The sequence below is a fragment of the Globicephala melas genome, chromosome 5 (assembly GCF_963455315.2).
Source record: "Globicephala melas chromosome 5, mGloMel1.2, whole genome shotgun sequence".
In the NCBI taxonomy this organism is placed as follows: domain Eukaryota; kingdom Metazoa; phylum Chordata; class Mammalia; order Artiodactyla; family Delphinidae; genus Globicephala; species Globicephala melas.
This window is the reverse complement of record NC_083318.1, coordinates 51818777-51841761: the sequence shown is the minus strand read 5'-3', so window position 1 is coordinate 51841761 and position 22985 is coordinate 51818777.

The following is a 22985-nucleotide window of genomic DNA, read 5'->3' as shown; positions in this document are numbered from 1 at the left end:
ATTTCCGCTTCGATGGCCCAAGGGCCGCCCAAATTCAGCACAGCTCATGGCTGACGAGAAACACTGCATCGTTACCCCGAGCCTGCTCTGCCTCCAGAGCTTCCTGCTTCACTGAATGTTGTCGCTAACCGTAAGCTTTCTAAACCATCTGCCCAGGGCTCGCCTCACTTTCTCTCTCACCCCAAATCCATTCAATCCACCTCTAGACTCAATGCATTCTTCCTGGATAATCCTCATCTCTCCACTCCCTGAAGCAGACTGCCATCACTCCTGCCCCATCACACAGCTGCTGCGCGCCAACCTCCCGTCCGCCTCTGATTCCATCTTACAGCCAAAGTGATGCTTTTCAAACACAGATCATTCCATTTGTTGCTCTGCCTAATTTTTAGTGGCTTCCCCTTGACCCCAAGATAAAGTCCAAACCTCTTCTTATGGTTTATGGGACTTTCTGATCTAGCCCCTGCCTACCCCTCCAGCTGTAAACCTTGAGATTTTTCACTCCAACACTTCCTGCTTCAGACATGCCAAACTTTCCCCTGGGGTTTTCACCATTCATTCACTTACTTATTAATTCAACAAAGTTTTACTGGGCCCTTGCCATGAGCCAGGCACTGGGAGTTCAATAAGATAAACATGATATTTGCTCTTAAGAGGCTTGCACTTCTCTGGTTGATTCATTTTCATCTTCGAGATCTCAGATAAAATATTAGTTCCTCAAGGAAATGTTCCCTCTCCCCTGAACCAGGGTAAGTCCCTTGGTGTGTGTTCGTTGGATACCTTGTTCTCTGTATAACATACACCACACCTTATTATTGTTTAACCCCTCTCTTCCCTGCCAGACTGTCAACCCCATGGGGATGGGCACTGGCTGTCTTGCTTACCTGTGTATGCCCAAGCCTGATACATAATAGACACTCAAAAATAGTTGACGAATGAATGGATACATGAATGAATAGCATTATTATATTCAGCAAATACTCATACTTCTGGTTTTCCTACAAGGCTGTAAGCTTTTTAAAAAAAAAAAAAAAAAAAAAGCAGGAAAGACCATGTCATGTTTGTGTTTTTCTCCCAATAGCTTCTACATTAGTGCTCAATGAGTCTTGGTTGAATGGTTAGACAAGTGTGTCTTTATGTAGGACAATAATAGTTAATAAGGATGGTCCAAGTAGGAAGGCAATATCTTTAGGAAACTGAAGAGTGTAGGGACCTCTGGAATTCACAATCACATGATCTGATTGTTCTACGAAGGGGCATGGAGCCCCTTGCTCCTTAGTCCTTGCTGTACAGTGGATTGATGTGGGAAGGTTGACAAAATACTGATGCTTAGGCCCTTGCTGCAGAAACTCCAATTCAATCGGTCCAGGATGAAGCTGGGCAATGGAAAATTTTTTTTTACGTTTTCCAGGTGATTCTAATGTGCAGCCAGAGATGGACAGGTGTGGAGCCCCCTGGAACTTGAAAGGCTTTGGCCAGATCTAGGTCCGCAGATGAGTAGATAATCTGTCTGGGATTCCTGGGTATTGGATATGGATCAAGACGTATGACATAATCAGAGGTGAAAGCAAGGGAATGAAGACAGAGAAAGAATTCAGGACCAATTAGTCATTGCTTCTAGATATACACTTAGTGAATGAATGAATGAATGAGGGAATAAATGAAATGAGTGGGCAAGAGCAGGTCCTCCATACCGCTGTGGACTCACTGGGAATAGCTTTCTTTATGGACATCAAGCTAGTAACTACTCACAGGCAATCAGGAAAAAAATCCTGAAAAGATTAAACAGTATTAAGCTGGTAGAATCTTCTGATACCATAGACTCAATCCCCTTTCACCCATTCAACGAACATTTACTGAGCATCTACTATGTGCCAAGCACGTTCTAGATGCTAGGAAGGATACATCTAGTTTGGGGCTGAATTGTTTCCACCCAAAATTCACATACTGAAGTCCTAACCCCCAGCAGCTTACAAAGTGACTGTATTTGGAGATAGGATTTTTTAAGAGGTAATTGAGTAAAAATGAGGTCATTAGGGTTGATCTTAATCTAATATAACTGATGTGCTTACATGAAGAGGAAATTTGGACACAGACAGACACAGAGGGGAGAGCATGTAAAGACAGACACAGGTAGAAAATGGCCATCTATAAGCCAAGGAGAGAGGCCTCAGAAGAAACCAACCTGCTGACATCTTGATCTCAGACCTTCAGGCCCTAGAACTGTGAGAAAATAAAGGTCCATTATTTAAGCCACCCAATCTGTGGTGCTGTGTGGCAGCCCTAGAAAACTAATAGCTGCAAATGAGACCAAGTCCCTGTTTTCTAATGCATCTATCCACCAAGCCTTCATTGTCTAAGGGCTATGTGCGTACTTTCAACATATCTTTCTATTGCTAGTTTTCAAAGCTTTGTGGTCATAAGTTGCATTTAATAAAATCCACATTCATTGAAAGAGCTCCTTGATTCTAAGTGGCATTTTGTCATTGTATATATTTTGTACTAGATAAAGTCTCAGCTGGGTACTAGCATGTCTTTAACACCTGTCTAACACTTGCTGATCTCTCTTATATAAAAAAGGCCTCAGGCTCAGAACCGTCGCCAAGCAGAAATATCTGGCTAGAACTGAATAATATCACTGTTTTATTTTTCCTGTTATATGTATTTGAAGAGTTACTTGTATTTAATAGCAAGTTACAATAACTTTCCATTTGTAGTAGTTATAGGGTGTTTTCATTTCAAATAAATGTTTTAAGGCAAATGCTAAGTGATTAGACTTTAAGAATGAATATTCAACAAATAATGGTAATGTAGTTTGTATATAAGGTAAAAGTCATGATGATGGTATGCAATGACAAAAGATTGGAAAACACTGAATGAGGTGACTTCATAGAAATTGCTAGTTTTATTATTATCATTCATTCATTCACTCACTTTTTCATTCCACCAACACTGATTGAGCATATACTAGCTTCCAGGCATTGTGCTAAGTATTTTCTCATAAAATATCTTATTTAATTGCAGAAATATCCTAGAAGACAGGAACCACATCTGTCCTATTCATTGCTGTATCTCCAGCACCTTGTACAGTGAAAAAGCACTGAAAGGGGCTTCCCTGGTGGCGCAGTGGTTGAGAGTCTGCCTGCCGATGCAGGGGACACGGGTTCGTGCCCCAGTCTGGGAAGATCCCACATGCCGTGAAGCGGCTGGGCCCGTGAGCCATGGCCGCTGAGCCTGCGCGTCCGGAGCCTGTGCTCCGCAACGGGAGAGGCTGCAACGGTGAGAGGTCCACATACCGCAAAAAAAGCACTGAAAACCTTTCCTTTGAGTGATGCATGTGCATTTTTGAGTCAAGATTCAACATGTTAAAGGATGAATATTCAAACCCAAAGCGCCTGCCACTAAGAATTAGTTGGAATGAAGGGCCAGTTATTGATTTTCTCTACTTCCCTGGTCTATATTCTCTTTTTAAAAAATATTGTTATGGGGAGGGCATTTGTTATTCAGTGAGACTATGGTGCTTTCCTGAGACATTAGGTGAGCTGCCCTATAAGCTGAAAAGGGCCCCTCGTCCCATCTATCTATCATTTATCATCCTTTCGTCCATCCATCCATCCATCCAATGAAGAACCTCTAAAAAAAAAAACAAGAAACCTATATCCTTCTCTGAAGAGAACTTGATTAGCACTTGCAAAGCAATTAATAGAATTCCATCCAGTGCCAGGCCCTGTGAAGGAGTAAAACAGGCTACCCCTTCCCCCGTTTTCCACTTCCAGGGAGCAGCCCAGTTACCCGCTATAAGCCTCAAGCACTCTGGGGCCTCAGACCCAGTAATTAAAAGTTTGGAATTTGTGACAGGATTTGGCGTTGGATTCCCAACTTCTGCTAGTGACTAGCTGCGGCCTCCCTGTGCAAACCAGGGAATATAATAATATAAAAGAAGATTAAATAAACATGCTTCAGCTATTAGAAGAGTAGCTGGCACATAACCAGTATTCAACAAAGTTCAGCCATTACAATTGTTATTACCGGGAGTGACTGGCCGGCATTCAAGGACAAAAACTCCTGCTCCTCAAGGTCAAGTTCAGTTTATCTGGGATTTAGAAGTTAGGCACATTCTAAATTGGGGAAGAGGTTTCAAAACAAGATTATGGCATTCTGGGGAAGAAATAACAGCAGACCTGCCTGTGGTCACTTTCTATCTGGGAGATAATGAAGGCAAGTCACACCTTCAAGGCCAGGGTGAGACATTCACTATCAATGGAAGAGACTGTAGGTATTGATTAAACACTGTTGATCGGTTTCTGCTCTGTCCTACCAGGTCAATTGCTCAGCTGCGGATGTCACCCCAAGTTTTAGCATGGCATGTGTGGCCCCATCTCATTCAACCTGACCCCCCTTTCCAGCTTGCCTCCCACTGCTCCCTTTCTGGAAACTTCCACATCAGAGCGACTGGTTTACTTACTTACCCCTAAATGTTGCACAGGGTCTGTTCCCATTCTTTCCCTTGTGCTGTTCCCTGAGCCTTGATCACCCTCCCTCACACACACTCCTCTCTACTTAGATAAATTATAACCCCCCTTGGGCTCCAAACTCCATCATACCTCTTCTTTAAAGCTTAATGTGATCTCCTTAATGTACAGGGATCCCTCCTTCCTCAGAATTCCTGGCTTGTTTGGAGTCTATATAATTAATTTGAAGTCTCAAAAGAAAGGACATTATGATGCCTCTTCTATTATTGCCTGTGATAGTTAATTTTATGCGTCAGCTTAACTGGACTAAGGGATGCTCAGATAACTGGTGAAACATTATTTCTGGGTATGTACCTGAGGATGTCTCTAGGAGATAATTAGCATTTGAACAGGTAGACTGAGTACAGAGGACCACCTTCACCAATGCAAGTGGGCATCATCCAGTCCAATGAGGGCTTGAATAGAACCAAAAGGGGGAGGTACCGAGCCCACGTGCCACAACTACTGAAGCCCGCGCGCCTAGAGCCCGTGCTCCGCAGCAGGAGAAGCCACTGCAATGAGAAGCCCGCACACCGCAACGAAGAGTACCCCCCGCTCACCGCCACTAGGGAAAGCCCGAGCTCAGCAACGAAGACCCAACGCAGCCAAAAATAAAAAATAATAAAAAAAAATTTTAACATGTATCTATTTTTTAAAAAAAGAACCAAAAGGCGGAGGAAGGGTGAATTTGCTCTCATGTTTGAACTGAGACATCCATCTTCTGCCTTCAGACATTGGCACTTCTGTTTCTCAGGCCTTTAAATTGGACTGAATTACACCAACAGCTTTCCTGCTGCTTTCCAGTTACAGATGGCAGATCCTGGGTCCTCTCCACCTTCATAGTCACACGAGTCAATTCCTATTATAAATCTCCTTTCATGTTGTTAGATGATAGATGGATGGATAGATAGATAGATAGGTACATAGACAGATACATAGATAGATGATAGGTAGCTGGCTAGTCTATTGGTTCTGTTTCTCTGGAGAACCCTAATCCATTGCCTCAACTAGTTTTGTATGATTTCCTCATGTAGACTGTAAGCTCTTTGGTGATATAGAATCCTTTTCTATGAGCTCTCCCTCAGGACTTCCACTATTTTCTTGCAATAACCAACATCAATTTCTGCCGCTTGTAGTCATGAACTAGAGGCAGAAAAAATAATGGAATTAAGTTCAGTAAATGCCACCAAGGATGTCTTAATACTCACATCTATAGCCAAGAGATTCTCTTCCTTCCTAGGCAGGACCTATTTACTTGTATTTTCTATTCACGTCTCCCAAGCTCAACTATTGTTTCATCAAAATTACAAATGACTAGAAGAAGAAGAGTTGTTGTAGGTGCTTCAGTGATAGAAGAGCTGATTGGCCAAAATGAAGAGAGAAAAGTCATTAAAGGCAGAGCCCAAACTACAACAATCACAACGGTTTGTGTCGATGCAAAACAAACAAAATCATGCATTCAATAGGTCTGGATGACAGTCCAGTATAATAACCAACATTGATGGTGACGCTCCAGGTCATTCAGAGTAGGTTTAATTTTCTGGTATCTTCTATACATGGAAAGCATGAAACCAAATAATTCACCTTAGTAAAATTTCTAATCCAAATGTCTAAATTTTTTTTACAGAGTGAGGCTCTGTAGAACGTTCACACCCAGTGCACACATACATTCGTTCAAGAAATATTTATGAGCACCTGCCGTAGACCAGGAGCTGTCTAGTGCGGGGGGACAGAGGGGTGAAGAAGACAGATAGGATCCTTGTTCCACTGAGTTTACATTCTAAGTGGGGAAGAGACCTTAGACTAGGACTTAAATGAACAGGATAACTTTAGATAAAAAATAAGTGCTATAATATATATGGAAATAGATCAGAATGATGTATCAAAATGATGGGGTAGACAATGCCTGGGGTGGGGAGAGCCATGAAAGGCCTCACCAAGGAGGGCCATTGGTAGTCATTCCCAGCTCCCCTTCCTGCATTCGCATCCCACTCTCTTGGCTCCCAGAGATGCCCCTCCCCAGCTGGAAGACTGGGGAGCCACTGACTGGCTTCCCTGAGGTGGGGAGGAGAAAACAAAACAAACACATTCTTTTGTTGAAGAGGCATTTGAGCAAACTCAAGAGTCCTGCTTTCTCGAAGGAAGTTTTTGCAGTGCCTGGATTAACACATCCTGCAGTTAACCTGAAGGCTGTCCAAGTATGAGTGACCCAGAACATACATGAGCGACAGGTCACCAGCTCTCAGCAGAGCAGGCTCTTTTATCCCCCTTTGTTTAGCAACCAAGGCTCTGCCCCCCACACCCCCAGGAGTTGATAACGAAACAATGACTGTCACTAATTCAGCAGAAGGTTTGAAGCTGGTTTAGCCCTGATCGGCTCTACACTCAGTCATCCAGAAATTACCTAGGGCAGAGACTTTTCGTGGCCTGACACTTGGACACAAAGCTTGACACTTTGACAAGAAGCCTCTCAACAATTCCTCCAGAGCCAGCAACCATCTCACTCTGGCTCCAAAGTACAATCTGTGACTCTATTCATGTCCTCTGCCTGCCAACCCTCCCAGGAAAGTTACTTCTTTCCCATCTGGGCATCTGGCATCTTCTTTTAAAGGCTGGTTAAAAAGCTTCTGCCTGCTTCCAGCAAGAATGTTGGAGCAGATTCCTGTTTCGCTTCACATGCCTCAGGAATGTGTGTAATCCCATTTAAGAAGATGCTTGATTAAGTCTTCAGAACCCAAGTCAAGTTGGTCATTCTTCATTCCCTAGAGTGTGGCCCCGTTCACGAGATGGAAACATTCCTAATCGAATATTGTCCTACAGAGAAGTCTGCTTTGGCTGGTTCAAAGCATACAGAAATGAGTTCCTGTAAGAAATAACAGCCATTCCCACATACAAATTCTCTTAAGCCAACTCAGATCCTTCGGCCAAAGGGGACGCATGTGCCACTAGACACCTGGCCTCTGACAGAAGCCAATATGTGTAAAGCAGAGAGAAGGGAGGAGCTGTATCATCAGGCCTCATTGTGCAATGCACCCTCCCCAGCGGCCCAGACTTGCAGGTGGAAGCACTTATATGAAAAGTGTGTTATGCATCATGTAACAGGTCAGTAGAAAAATCTCTCTCTTGATCTCCCCCTGCCAAGTGCCACAGCAGCCCCCGTCCACGGAAGCTATGAAAGAGAGCTCAGAAGCTACGAGATGAGCTGTCTCAGCCCTTGCAGTGCCCATGCCATCTCCCGAAGTCATGCCAAAGAAAGCACATGGCTTAGAGGTAGCAACCCAAGGTGTCAGTCCTCATCACAACATGGAAGGAAAGCAAAGGACTTGCTTTAAGACCAGCTCTGGGTTAATTTGAAAATTGGTGTGTATTTCAACAGACGAGAATTCACTTGCCAAGTTCTATCAAAGGGCTATTTTTCCCCTGAGAGTACCCAGTGTGATTTGACCTATATGAATACCTGAATAGTTTCCCTCCATGACTGCTGAGCTGGAACTAAGGGGTCTATAAAGTGTGAAATGAGAAAGGGACTCGGTGTAGCTTAATGCTAATGACTGGTCAGGTGACGGGGCTGAGCTTCTACTTCCTTACAGCTCCCCAAATCAGAACCTGATTAGCAATTCTTTTAAGACTGCATTATAGAGTCTGCCCCAAATGCTTTCTAAATAAAGGGAATCTTATGGGCTGCCACCGGCCTTTTCCTCCTGCTAATCATTTCAAGGATGCATGTTGCGCACACAAGGTAACTCTTAAGCAATTAACCCATTAGGGGTACATTTGTTTAAATTTTTTTTTGCAGTACGCGGGCCTCTCACTGTCTTGGCCTCTCCCGTTGCGGAGCACAGGCTCCCGACGCGCAGGCTCAGCGGCCATGGCTCACGGGCCCAGCCGCTCCGCGGCATGTGGGATCTTCCCGGACCGGGGCACGAACCCGTGTCCCCTGCATCGGCAGGCGGACTCTCAACTACTGCGCCACCAGGGAAGCCCCTAAATTTTATTTCAAGACTTGGCTGAACTTGACAATGATCCTCCTTCCCCCTCCCCACCCCCATCCCTTTTAACTAAGTACCTGAGTTCATCTATTACAGTCTGTTAAAGGTACAAATAAATAAATTACTAAATAGTCTGACGATAAAAGCCAGGTAAATTATTTCTATTTTTAAAAAGCATATTTGTATTAGGATGATTGCCCTTGATTACAGAACTAGAAACAGTTATAAACCTGAAATTTCCTTTTCCCAAGTTGTGTTGCTTTCATTGCTTCTGAGGTGTGGAATAACCAATCTATTCACTTCATTCCTCTCCCTAGTTTTTCAATTCTGTGTATTTCTACGAAAAGATGTTGGTGATTCTTTTGTGTTTTTGTTAATGCGGTGATTTGGGGCTGGGGTCCTGATGGGGAGGAAGGAAAGGTGTGATGTGAAGTTCGGAAAGGCATTTAGTGATATATTGCTCTCCCAATAGCTTTACTGATTTGCAAAATTACTAATAATAGGCATAATCTTTCCCTCCAAACTGGCTTTCTTACTGTGTCTGTGTATCTGCCAAGTCAGGAGTCAATTAGTCTTTTTAGGATTTTCTTTCAACTTTAATAGCCACCCACTGCCAATCACCAAAGCCAGCTGATTCCATTCCAACCCCTCCTGTCCAGGAGGAGAGCCAGGTATTCCGCTGTCGTTCAGGACCCATTGCCGTCTCCCCAGGGCAGCAAGCTGTCCACGACTGGGCTCCCTAGTACCAGCCTGGCCTTCCACAAACCCAGCCTCCATGCTGTGCCAGTGTGACTTTCTAAAAAGTCATCAGGACCCCAGCTCCCCAGATCTACAAAGTCCCTCCTCTCAAGGACCCATCAGTGATCCCTTCTTGCCTCCCCCAGGCCAACTAGGGACCCTTCTCCAAAATACCCCTTACCTTCCTCCCTTGTAAGGGATCACACTGGATCTTAATTGCTTGCTTGTAAAACTATCTCCCTCACTAGACTGTGAATGCTCTGCAGTTTGGAACCGTGACTTCCCCAGGGCGCCACACACTGAGAAAATGCTCCACAGTTGCTCATAGGAAGAAGGAAGGGCAGAGGGGCGATAGGAAACTCTGAGTTTTTTTTATTTATTTATTTTTGGCTGCGTTGGGTCTTCGTTGCTGCGTGTGGACTTTTCTCTAGTTGCTGTTGTCTTCGTTGTGGTGCGCGGGCTTCTCATTGTGGTGGCTTCTCTTGTAGTGGAGCACGGGCTCTAGGCACGTGGGTTTCAGTAGTTGGGGCGCGCGGGCTTAGTTGCTCCGCGGCATGTGGGATCTTCCCGGACCAGGGCTCGAACCCGTGTCCCCTGCATTGGCAGGTGGATTCTTAACCACTGAGCCACTAGGGAAGCCCACTCTTTGAGTTTTGTGTGTCGTGATTCCCCGACAAGAAATCGCTGTCACCCTTCTCCGCTAACTTCTTAGGATGAAAAAAGGGCATCCCAGAGGAGGGGCCATTGTCAGGCATCCAAGATCTGCTCCTCTTTGGGGAGAATCTCCTAGCTGCAAGGCCAGCTGCGTGCACATGTGACCTGTGCAGTTGCCCAGGATGCCACACCCAGAGGGTCCCCGCACTTGCTTTGATGTTCTATTGTCATTATATTGAAATTCTTAACACATTTTTAATAAGGGCCCGATGTTTCCCTTTTGCACTGGGTCTTACAAATTAGGTAGCTGGTCCCGCCTGGTTGAGTATGGAATCAGGGGGCCTGGGGGCTCAGATCCTCCTACTTTCTATCCCCTGGCAACAAAGACCAAGTCCCTGTCCTCTGATGTATAGATTCACCAAGCATTCATTTTCTGAAGGCTGAGTGAATACTTTCTGCATATCTATCTACCACTACTTTTCAAAGCTATTTAGTCATTGATGAATTTAATAAAATACATGTTTATTTGAAAGAGTTCCCTAATTCAAAGCGGCATTTTAGCATTTTACTTTGTTTGTATAAGAGAAAGTCTCAGTTGGTTTCTAGCATATCTTTACTACTTTTCTAACACTCACCGTGTTCCTTTGTCTAGGATAGAAAGGGGGCTGCAGGCTCAGAGTCTTCCCCAAGCAGAAACAGCTGGTTAGGATTGAACACCCTGGTATTTCCCACCCCCTGGGAGCCAGGAGCCCAGGCTCACCTCAGCTCCCATCCAGGAGATGAAGGGGTGATGAGATGCTCTTTTGGGGCGGCCATGGCAGTGGGTTTCAGCAAGAGAAGAAAGGGTACTGCCCATCCCTCTCAGGTTCCTCCTAGGCTCCTGCCTGTTTTCCCAGCCTGCACCTTTGGGCACCCACTAATTGTGGGGACGCCCCACCGACGTCCAGTAGATTCTCTTTTTATCGAGGAAGCGGGGGAGACTTCCTCCTAAGGAACTAGAAAGAGCCAACCACTTCTGCTGGAGCTTCTTCTTTTCACCCACCCACACTCCCAACATCGGAGGTGGGGACATTCGGTGACAGATAACACATCCGCCTTCACACTCAGCCTCCCAGTGCCCTGGCCCCAGGCCCACAGGTGGGACATTTTTTGCCATTTGACGGAATTCGGTATTGTTGTTAGTTCCCAACCTCACCTCTCTTCCTCTACCTGCTCTTCTAAGTAATAACAGCTAAGGATTATTTCAGTCTGACCTGGTGGTCAGTCTGCCCTGAGTCCTGCATGCGTCCTGAGAGGAGCAGCCTGGAGCCATCATGAGCTCAGAGTCTGTCTCCAGACTGTTGGATTAGAATTTCAGTTTCCATATCTGAGAGATGCAAACAACAGAAAGTACCCATCTCCAGGCTGGTGTGAAGTTAAATGACTTAAAGTGTATGCTACACTTAGCCCAGTGCCTGGTAAGCACTGTCTGTGTTTGCTATTATTGTTAATCCTGCAACATTTAACCTCCACAGCAGCCCACTGAGGGAGGTTTTATTATTATCATCATCACCCCCATTTGGCAGATAAGAAAACTGAAGGGCAGAGAGATTAAGCAACTTGCCTATGGTCACCCTTTAGTAAGTAGTGAGGCCATCAAAAATGGCCTGAGATGGTCTCAGTCTGGAGCCAAGCTCTTTCATCACTAAGTACCACCACTTTCCCCTGGGGAACATCTAGCTGACTGTGGTCCACTGTGACCCCAGACATTTTTCTAGGTCTAACGCATTCTTTGCAATCCTGTGCCTGGGTCTCATATGTCTAAACCTGCCATCTTATTACAGTGCCTATGGAATTGCCTCTTGTTTTTCACTGAGTCCTCTGACTGCCAATCCCCAACCTATTATGGAGGCTGGGATAGGAGTTCAGAGTGGAGGTAAAGGGGGGAATTAAGGGCTGGGCCCATGTGGTGTAGGGGCAGTAAGAGATTATGTGATGGAATAATATGGCTCCTGGGAGAAATATGGTGGATCAGCTTTTCCTACCTTCTCCTCACGTGTCTTCCTCCACTGCAGAGGCTGAAATTTAAGAACTATAATTCCCAGATGCACGTGGGGTTCCAGCAACCCGAAGGAAGTGAAACCGAGTGGGACCTGGGCAGGGAGGCCTCTTTTAGTCCTCCATTTCTTAGAGGCAAGACTCCAGCCTCCACGACCTTCCCTGAGTTCCAAAGGGTGGATTTGAACAGTTGCTAATCAAGGGAGGAGCACCTGAGGCAAGATTAAGAGACGACCACCTGAGACGAGATTAGAGCGTGCAAGAGACAAGATTAGAGCGTGCAAGCTTTGCTCACAGCCTAATCTTGTCAGAAACCCCACCTTTGAACCACTGTTATAAAACCCTTCATCAAATCCTCTCGGGTTGGGACACGTAGTTTTTCGAGGCAGAAGCCTGGTGTGTTCCGCTTTGCCTGACAAAGCAATAAAGCTATCCTTTTCTACTTCACCCAAGACTCTGTCTTGGGGATTTGATTCTGCACCGGTGTAATAGAGAAGCTGAGTTTTAGGTAACGGAAGCAGTGATGGGAAAGCCACGCTTCTGCTGCTTCCACTGTTTCTGCTGACAAGAGCCATTGCTGCAGAGTCTGGAATTTCCAGTGTTCTTTCCAATCCAACTGGTAGTGTCCTGATTATAAAAGACAGTGCTGCCCTTGGTGTCCGCTCCGTACTGCAGGATGGTTCTCAAAGCTACTCCTAAAAGCTCAGCGTGGTCCCTCCAGCCTCCTGAGTAATTCTGTAAACACCATTAAATCTCCTTCAGCCTAAACTCGCTAGGGAGCTAGAGTGAATTATGTCTCCACCATTGAATCCTGACCAATACAGCATCAGAGAGGTGGAAACTTGACCATGACTGAGGGGTAACATGTCTCATTATCAAATATTGTATATTTTTTTACAAAAAAGTATAGAGAAAAATATGACAATATCTCTGTATCCACCACCTAGATTAAGAAAAAAAATTACAAATAACATTGATGACACCCTGTTTCCCTTTTACCATTTGAAGCCCCTTCTCCTACCCCAAGGACCTATCATCATGAAATGCCTATACATGTGTTTATAGTTTTACTTCTTATGTAGTCCTGCACCCAATATAGCATGATTTTGCATGTGTCCTTCCACAACACTTTCTGTTGCTCAACATTAAGTTTTTGAGATTTGCCAGTACTGATATTTGGTTGCCTCTTTTTTTTTTTTTTTTTTTTTTTTTTTTTGCGGTACGTGGACCTCTCACTGTTGTGGCCTCTCCCATTGCGGAGCACAGGCTCCGGATGCGCAGGCCCAGCAGCCATGGCTCACGGGCCCAGCCGCTCCGCGGCACGTGGGATCTTCCCGGACCGGGACACGAACCCGCGTCTCCTGCATCGGCAGGCGGACTCTCAACTGCTGCGCCACCAGGGAAGCCCCTCATTTTATTTTTTTAATGGCTGGATGGTATTCCATACATGAATGTATTTCATGCATGATTTTATCACAGTTTAGTCTGCTATTGATAAGGGACATAGTTTAACTTTCTAAGGCATTTCAAATGTCTTCAGAACAGACAGGTTAGAGACAAGTGCCTTGGCTGAGCAAATCGCTAGAGCATGATCATCATGGGGTTCCACTCTGCTGTCCCCAAGACATACCTCAGAGGCTGCCCACGATAGCCAAGGCCTCATGACAGACAGAACCAGACTTGCTACCAGGAAATGAAAATCAAGATGAAGTGGATAACTGGCTTATGAAGTCCCCGAAGCCACGTCCCCCAGGTTCTGGGAAGATGTTGATGAGCTCACTGACCAATCATGGAGAAATTCCAACACTTTTGCCAGGAAATCTGGATGAAAGGATTCAGGAGCATTTATCCCCAGGGCTTAAAATTAGTTAATTACTCTGTCACCCAAAGTTACTGAATCGTAAAAAGTGGAGATACATTTGCTATGATTCAGTTCCGGTCAGCAGACCTTCCCCTGCGGAGCATTGTGAGGAGAGGAGAAGAGAGCAGGGCTTTGCAGTGGAGCACACCCCTTCCTTTCACCTTCTATGTACGACCTTGGACAAACAGCTTCCTATCTCTGAGCTTTGGCCTTGTCTCTAAATGGAATATTAAAATAATACTAAGTGGACGTGGTTGACTTGGTAGCCCATTCCCACTTCTTTGGGTAACAGCACCCAGATTTCCTTCTGGGGAACAACCCCTGCCCCACTCATAGTCCATACATTTCGGGTGGTGCCTCTACCCTTTGCTTCAGGGGCGGATGTGGGTCTCAGGCCTGGGTAACAAGATCACCCGTGACGCTGGTCCTCGCCGTTTGTTCAGAGGCAGGCACATGATGCAGTCACTGTCAATGAGATGCAATGATACTTTGGCTGGCACTTCTGGGGCTCTTTCCTGCTAAACTTGAACTTGGGAGCCTGGAGTTGCAGGGAGTCATCAAACTTCCTACGAGAATGAAGGCCATACGGTAGACTGCATTGTTTAGAGGTAGAAAAAAATCCAAGTCCTAGTGGCATTATTTGAGTGCCTAGATCAAGTTATACTGAAGGCCAAGGTCAACTCTTGGGATTTTTAGTTTCTTATTAAGCTGTTTATTTGTTTTACTTAAACCAGTTTGAGTTGGGCTTTCTGTCACTTACAGGATAGTAAGCTTTGACCAACACTGTCTCATTAGGCAACTGTGAGGATTAATTGAGATGACATGAATGATGCCTACTATGGACCAGATTCCCTTTCCCTGCCTTGTTCTTGCTCTGATCCAAATTTATCTTCATTTAACTCCTTCTTTTTTTTTGGGGGGGGGGGGGCGCCGCACTGCGCGGCTTGTGGGATCTTAGTTCCCTGACCAGGGATTGAACCTGGGCCCTCGGCAGTGAGGGCGTGGAGTCCTAACCACTGGAACACCAGGGAATCCCCTTCATTTAACACCTTTAAAAATTTTATGTAATTCTAGGGCTTCCCTGGTGGCGCAGTGGTTGAGAGTCCGCCTGCCGATGCAGGGGACGTGGGTTTGTGCCCCGGTCCGGGAAGGTCCCACATGCCGCGGAGTGGCTGGGCCCGTGAGCCATGGCCGCTGAGCCTGCGCGTCCGGAGCCTGTGCTCCGCATCGGGAGAGGCCACAACAGTGAGAAGCCCGCATACTGCAAAAAAAAAAAAAAAATTATGTAATTCTAAAATCATTCTGGGCTTCTAGAAATGTCTCAAAACTATGATATATTAGATACTTGAAAAAATTAAAATGCTTACCTTAACCATATGGTCCAGCAATCCCACTCCTGGGCATATGTCCAGAAAAGATGAAAACTCTAATCTGAAAAGATATATGCACCCCAATGTTCATAGAAGCACTATTTACAATAGCCAAGACATGGAAACAACCCAAGTGCCCATCAACAGATGACTGGTTTAAGAAGATGTAGTATGTAAATATATATATTACTCAGCCATAAAAAAGAATGAAATATTGCCATTTGCAGCAACATTGGTAGACCTAGAGATTACCATACTAAGTGAAGTCAGTCAGGCAGAGAAAGACACATATTGTATAATATCACTTATATGTGGAATCAAAAAATAATACAGATGAATCTATATACAAAACAGAAACAGACTCACAGACATAGAAAACAAACTTATGGATACCAAAGGGGAAAGGCGGGGTCAAAATTAGGAGTATGAGATTAACAGATACAAACTACTATACTTAAAATAGGTAAACAACAAGGATTTACTGTATAGCATAGGGAAATACATTTAATATCATATAATAACCCATAATGGAAAATAATCTGAAATATATATATATATGGATCACTTTGCTGTACACGTGAAACTAATACGATATTGTAAATCAACTATACCTCAATAAAAAATTAAATAAAAGTTTAAAAGATGCTTAGCTTAGGAAAGATTGCTTGGCAAAATAATAGATTTCTCAAAATACTTAAGGAGCTATCATAGGGAAAAGAATTAGACTTCAACTTGAAGAGCAGTGTTGGGCGACTGGGCGGAAGTCAGCAGAGGATGCATGGCTTCGACGTGAGGACAAACCGTCTAGTAACAAGCTCTGAATCGCACCTCTGAGGTAGAGGTTTCCCATCACAGGAGACGATCATGTTGAGAATGGACAGCCACTGACTCTTGTAGAGGGGACTCCTACTGCTACTCCTACTTCAAGGGCACAATTACATGGTGATGACCACTAAGCCCTCTCACTTACAGGATGCTAGAATTCTAAAGCGCCAAATACAACTACTACTATTTATGCCCTCAATATAAGAGTATCTCTGGGACTTCCCTGGTAGTCCAGTGGTAAAGAATTCACCTTCCAGTGCAGGGGATGTGGGTTCGATCCCTGGTCGGGGAACTAAGATCCCACATGCCAGAGGGCAACTAAGCCAGCGCACCGCAACTACTGAGCCCGCGCACCCTGGAGGCCTAGAGTGAAGCCTGCAACACACAGCTAGAGAGAAGCCCGCATGGTTCAACGAAGATCCTGTGTGCCGCAACTAAGACCCGATGCAGCCAAATAAATAAATAAAATTTTTAAATGCTTGTTAAAAATATATATATGTATGTAAGAGTATCTCTGATTTTTCTATTGAAAAGGGGTTTTGAGCAATTCGAGGATATAAACTTTTAGGAAGGTGGAGGAATATTCAAATGTGTATTCATACCTTCAATTTATTATATCAGCTACCTAAAGCTACATGTTTGTATATTATATAAAATTATCATATGTGAATTTTGAAAAGTTGCCTTTTCCATTCTCACATTTAGTGAAATAACATTCAAGCCTCTCACATGCACTGTGGCATTAGTTTCTTTATTAGAGTCACTTTTGAACTATGTAATGTGGGATTTGTTCAACAATGTTTAACTTTTAGAGCTGTGCCTTTATGACTATAAAAAACGACTCTAAGATAGACATTCTTGCAGGAAAAATACCTTTTTTTATTGTGAGTCTAAAGCTTTCTAGCCCCTAACCTCTCTGGTTTCATTGTAAGTGATTTTTTTAAAAGTGAGTTTTCTTAGAAACTCACCTATTACAATTTAGCAGAATAAACCATGCTTAGTAACTAACAGAATGTTCTCTGAATAAAGGAAGATACAAAATCACATATACAGAATGATCCAAAATATGATGAAAACTTAGATACGCAGGTGCAAACAAAAATATGAGAAGGAATATACCAGAAGATTAGCAGTAGCCGTCTCTGAATTGTCATTATTATGTATGCCATTGTTTTATTTTTCATGCTTTTCTGTATTTCCAAGTTTTTGCAATCAGCAGGAGTACCTTTACAATGAGAAAAAAGAACTAGTTATAAAAATAAATGCCTAGGGCTTCCCTGGTGGCGCAGTGGTTGAGAGTCCGCCTGCCGATGCACGGGACACGGGTCCGTGCCCCGGTCCGGGAAGATCCCACATGCCGCGGAGCGGCTGGGCCCGTGAGCCATGGCCACTGAGCCTGCGCGTCCGGAGCCTGTGCTCCGCAACGGGAGAAGCCACAACAGTGAGAGGCCCGCGTACCACAAAAAAAAAAAAAAAGCCCGAGTGGTAGTTATAAAGTATAAACCACTATTCCAGCTTCTGTGATGTTTACAAGATGCAGTGGGACCAGGGGTCACAAACTCAAACACTTCCATGTCACATAAATGATGGGAGTGGGCTAATTATAATATAATAGCGAGTGGTGAGAACTGTGCCAAACTGGAGAATGTTTGCCTAATGAAAGTAGGGCAGCCGATTATTGTTAGGTAGGAATGTGAACCCAGTGGTATCAAATGCTCTGATATTGGATATATATGTAAAATTCCCCCCACCTTTTTTTTTTTTTAATAGTGAAGGTCAAACACAATCCTTGTTCCAGTTTGTCCTCGTCTATGACCTCTAAGTTACACAGGGTTTCCGAGCTCTGTGAATTGGTACTCAAACTGGCCTTTACTGCCAACTAGAGATTTTAATTGCCCTGTTCCTCTTCAGTCTTTCCAGCTCTCTGGTATCCTATTTCACCATTAGCACCTAGGTCAGTATTTCCCAACATGTGTTCCATGGAATACAAGCCCTTTGGGATGTTCTGTGAAAAGAAAAGGGAAGGTTCCATAATTAAATGTGTCTGAGAAACACCGCTTTATATTTCCCACCCAGAGGTTCACAGTGTACACTATCATTTTAAAGTCCCTGAGAAGTTCTGCAGTTTACTCAGCAAGTAAACTTTGCTTAGTCTAGCATTTCCCAAACTCGCTTGGCCATGGAATCCTTTGAGGCATAACTTCTATTAACATGTTATTGTTACAGATGTAGTGGACCGTGGAACACAATTGCAGTAACACAGATCTAGGTTATTTGGAGCTCTCGGTGGAGAAAGTAACCCAAGGTAAATGAAGGTCAGATTTTTTTTTCCTGGTTGAGGAAATGCTTGAAGTTTTGCAAAAGAATAAAAAGAGAGAGGGTGTAAGATGCTGAGTGTATTATGACTCATCCATGTACCACATACTGAATACAGGTGCGGTCCTCAAAGCCAGACTTCCTGGTTTTGAAAGCCAGGTTCTGCTTCTTCTTAGTGATGTGACCTTGGGCAAGTGACTTGATTCCACTATGCTTCAGCTTCTTTGACATAAAATGTAGATAGTTATTGTGTTCATCTCAAGGAGTTGTACAGAATGAATTGTACAACTACACTGTGAAATGTAGAAACATTCCTGACGTTATGTAGGTGCTCAATAAATTTTTATTGTTATTCTCACTTCCCTGTTCACATTTGCTAGTGCATAGATAATAATAATGGCAATTATTAATATACCCTATGTTTGAATAGCTAACATATATTGGGAGCCTAGTACGTGCTAGACACTACGCTAAGTAGATTAACTCTTACACTCCTTACAAAAACTGTATGAGGTGCATATTATTATTATTCCCACTCTATACCTATATGTCGGGAACTGAGGTTTGGAGAGTTGATATGACTGGCCCTCGATTAAAGAGCTAACAATGAGAGAGCCAGGATAAACCCCTGCTGGTCAGACTTGAAATCCCACCCTTATAAATGCTGTATTCTGCTTCCTCGAAGGCCCAAGTCTTCACAATTTAGAACAAGAAGAGACCTCGAAGATGAGTTACAGAAAATTCACTGGTGCCTCTGTTTTACTGAAACTAAGGTCCAGGGGGTCGTGTGACCCACCTGAGGTGAAATAGATGAGTGCAGAATTGGGATTAAAGGAAAGAAAAGAAGGAAAGAAAGAAGGACAGATGAGGGAGATCCAGAGGAGAGGTGGGAGGATGAGCCCAAGACTTCTTACGTTGGTCATGAAGGGGATGAGAATATGCCACCCCAAAATATACCATTTTGGCATAAGGATTATTCTGAGCTGAAGGCAACTGAGAATCAGCAGATGCAAGAAAAGCTCTGTATCCTCCTCCTTTCTGTCTAAAAAGGCAGGGCATAAATTTCCCTTTGTGAAGATGTCTCCACTCCCTTCTTCTGTACTAGGAAGAGGAGATGACTCATTGCTAGAGATAATAGAACTTGAATCTGCATTAACAAACCTTACTGGAAGAATACTTATCTTCCATTAGTTTCACGCATATGTATCCCTTCACACAAGTTACCACCCCTAGAAGCCCAACCATTTTCCTTCATCTTATCACTTCTCCACAATTATTTTTTTCTTTGTTAAACTGGTATACAAACTCTCAGGGCTAACTGTCTTCCTTTTCTGTGAGACCCTTGTGTACATATAAAAATTTAAATATTAACAACCAACAACATTTTTATGCCCTTTCTCCTGTTAATCTGTCTTGTGTCAGTTTAATTTGCAGGACTCTCGATACTGAACCTAAAAGGGTAGAGGACAGTTTTTCCCTCCCTTACTGCCACATGCAGTTAGAAGAGCCTGTTAGTCATCTATAAAGATGGTCAAGAAATCAGTTGAGGGACTTCCCTGGCGGGCCAGTGGTTAAGACTCCATGCTTCCACTGCAGGGGGCACGGGTTCCATCCCTGACTGGGGAACTAAAATCCCGCATGCTGCGTGGTGTGGCCAAAAAAAAAAAAAAAAAAGAAGTCATTTGAGTCTTCAAGCCTGGAGCTCAAGTGCCAGGTTGGGTTCACACCATCAAGTACACTTCCAGATGCATCTCCTATCCCAGGAGCCATACTAGACACTGCCCCTCCCATCGCCCCTCATATCCTATGGAATCTCCAACTCCTGGAGGCCCTCCCTCCATGAAGCTTCTATAGCATGTGCACTTCTCTCCACCCCTTTTCACCTCCACCCTAAGCAAGTCGACCATCATCTCTCCCATGGATGCCTATACCAGCCTTCAGCTTGGACTCTATTCCAGGCTTGCCCCTTTCAATCCAACCACCATACTATTGCCAGGGCAAATTTGGTCATATCCTTCTCCTGCTTAAATATCCTTCCATTACTTTCTTTTTGCTCCAAACTCCAGGCTTACTAATGCCCTCTTTGGCCTCTGCTCAGCTCCCCAATCTCATCTCCTCTAGCTATACCCCACAATGTGCCATGTTCTCTCCCTTCTCCCTGCTTTGGCATATGCTATTTCCTCAGCCTGGAGTACTTTCTGTTCTTTCCACCTTCTTCATCCCACTAATTCACATCTGTGTTTCAGGTTTTCCTCTAGAGACCCTTTCCTGCCCCCACCTCTGGGCAAGTTCCCTCCAAGGGTCCTCATCAAAGCATCATCTCATTGAATTGTAATTGTCTCTACCTATCTGTCTCCCCCAGCAGAATGGGAGCAACTTGAATGCAGGATGCATTTTTGTCCAATGCCTGGCACATAATAGATAGACAAGACATACTTTTTTTTTTTAACTTCTAAATTTATTTTTGGCTGTGTTGGGTCTTCGTTGCTGCTCATGGGCTTTCTCCAGTTGTGGTGAGCAGGGGCTACTCTTCGTTGCGGTGCGTGGGCTTCTCATTGCGGTGGCTTCTCTTGCTGTGGAGCACAGGCTCTAGGCGCATGGGCTTCAGTAGTTGTGGCACATGGGCTCAGTAGTTGTGGCTCGCGGGCTCTGGAGTGCAGGCTCAGTAGCTGTGGCCCACGGGCTTAGTTGCTCTGCGGCATGTGGGATCTTCCCTGACAAGGGCTCTAACCCGTGTCCCCTGCCTTGGCAGGCGGATTCTCAGCCACTGCGCCACCAGGGAAGCCCCAAGACATGCTTTTTGAATGAGTTAATGAATAAGCAGGCAACTGATACTAATTTATACCCTTGCAGTTTAGATTCCCATCACCCTGACCTCACTCGGCATTGTTATTAGACAGCATTTGTTGTAGGCTGTGAGTGCCAGCTGCATATTTAAGTTAGGATCACCTACAACCAACTTTCTTAGAACGTGCAATCTATGACATTTCTACCAAATTTTATATATAGCTGTTTGGTTTGTGTTACTTGGTTCCAGGGGGAAAAAATATCTTTCCATGTCCAAATTCTGAGCTCCCAGCTTCTAGCTGGGCTGCGTCACTGGCGTACGTGGCCTGGTGCCAGGGAGAGGAGAAGCCAGTTTACTCATTCAAGTGGGGCACATTCATGGAAAGCTGACTCTGCAGCCAAAAAGACAAGGAGGGTGTTGTGTCTGTCCATCTGGGGCAGTTTTAATAAAGGAACCTGAAAACCAATCCTTCTCAGTAGCCTCATCTGACAAAACTGGATGCCCCAATCCAGGCCCAGACAGCTTCACCTCAGATACCCTCCTTTTAGAAGTCCTGGTTGCTGGGAAAGAGAATCTGGATGGCCAGATAAAATACAGAGCACCCAGTTAAGTGTGAATTTCAGATAACAATGAATAAATCTGGAGTATAAGTATATTCCACATACTGCTTGGGACATACTTAAGCTAAAAAAGTGACTCACTGTTTACCTGAAATTCATCTTACCTGGGCATCCTGTATTTCCATTCGCTAAATCTGGCAACTTAAATGAGGCTGCGGGTTGGGATTCAGCATGGGCATGTTTTCTCAGCAGGCCCCCTCTGCCACTAGGCTGCCCAGGGATAATGTGTGGATTCCAGGCCTGGGAGGAGGGGTTTGAACAGTCAGAAGTTGTCTCCTTTGAGGGTACAGGACTGGGTCATGTTGTGTGGTAAACAGAAAGAGGTTCCCAATCTCAGCTGCATGTGAGACTCACAGGGGCGGCTTTAAAAACATCTCAAAGCACAGGCCACACCCAGATCAGTTAAATCAGAATCGCTGGGAATGGGATACAGGCTTGGGTATTTTTTAAGGCCCCCGCCCCCTCCCCCCACCAGAAGATGCCACTGTGTAGCTAAGGTTGAGAAACACTGACCTACAACCTCTCCTCCCCTTGCATGAGTCACATGCTAATCATCTTCTGGCTTTGCAGAGTGTGATAATCTGCCATTCAACTAGCAAAGGAGCAACGAGGCCAGGGGCCCTAATCAATGGAGTCTGGTATCTGTCGCCAAAAGAAATGGAATTGCAACTCCCAACCTGGCCACATACTAGCTGTAAGGCCTTGAGCAAGAGGTGCTTTTATGGCTCCGAGTGTCAGCCTCCAGTTTGTAAAATGGAACCGCTAAAGCAGAGCTAATGGTGACTCATCTGCCTGCTTTGCAAAAGGGCAGCATGAAGATAAGAGGTGGGCAAAATGTAAGAAGTCACTGAAAGTGCCTGGTGAGTTCCAAGTCTCTAGAAAATTCAGTTGTCATCATGCTGACAACCGTCTGGGCTCAGGAGCAGATCTCAGGGTTAATATTCAAAAGAACTAAACGAGAATCAGAAACTGCATTTTAACAAGATCCCCAGGTAATACGCAGGTAGATTAAAGTTTGAGAAACACTTAGGATACAAATCTGGATTCAGTGGACCTTGAGGGGCCGGAGCCCGAGAACCCGATTTCTAGCAAGTTTCCAACGGGTGCCAGGCTGCGGCGCGTGGACTGCACCTTGAGCAACGAGGGTTTAGAACAGTGACTCTCAGCTCTGGCTGTTGTCTGGGATCACGTCTGGGGCACATCTGACCCTACTTCAGGCCTATTGAATCAGAATCTGGGGTGCGCCCTGAGCATAAGCATTTTTAAAGATCTCCCGAGG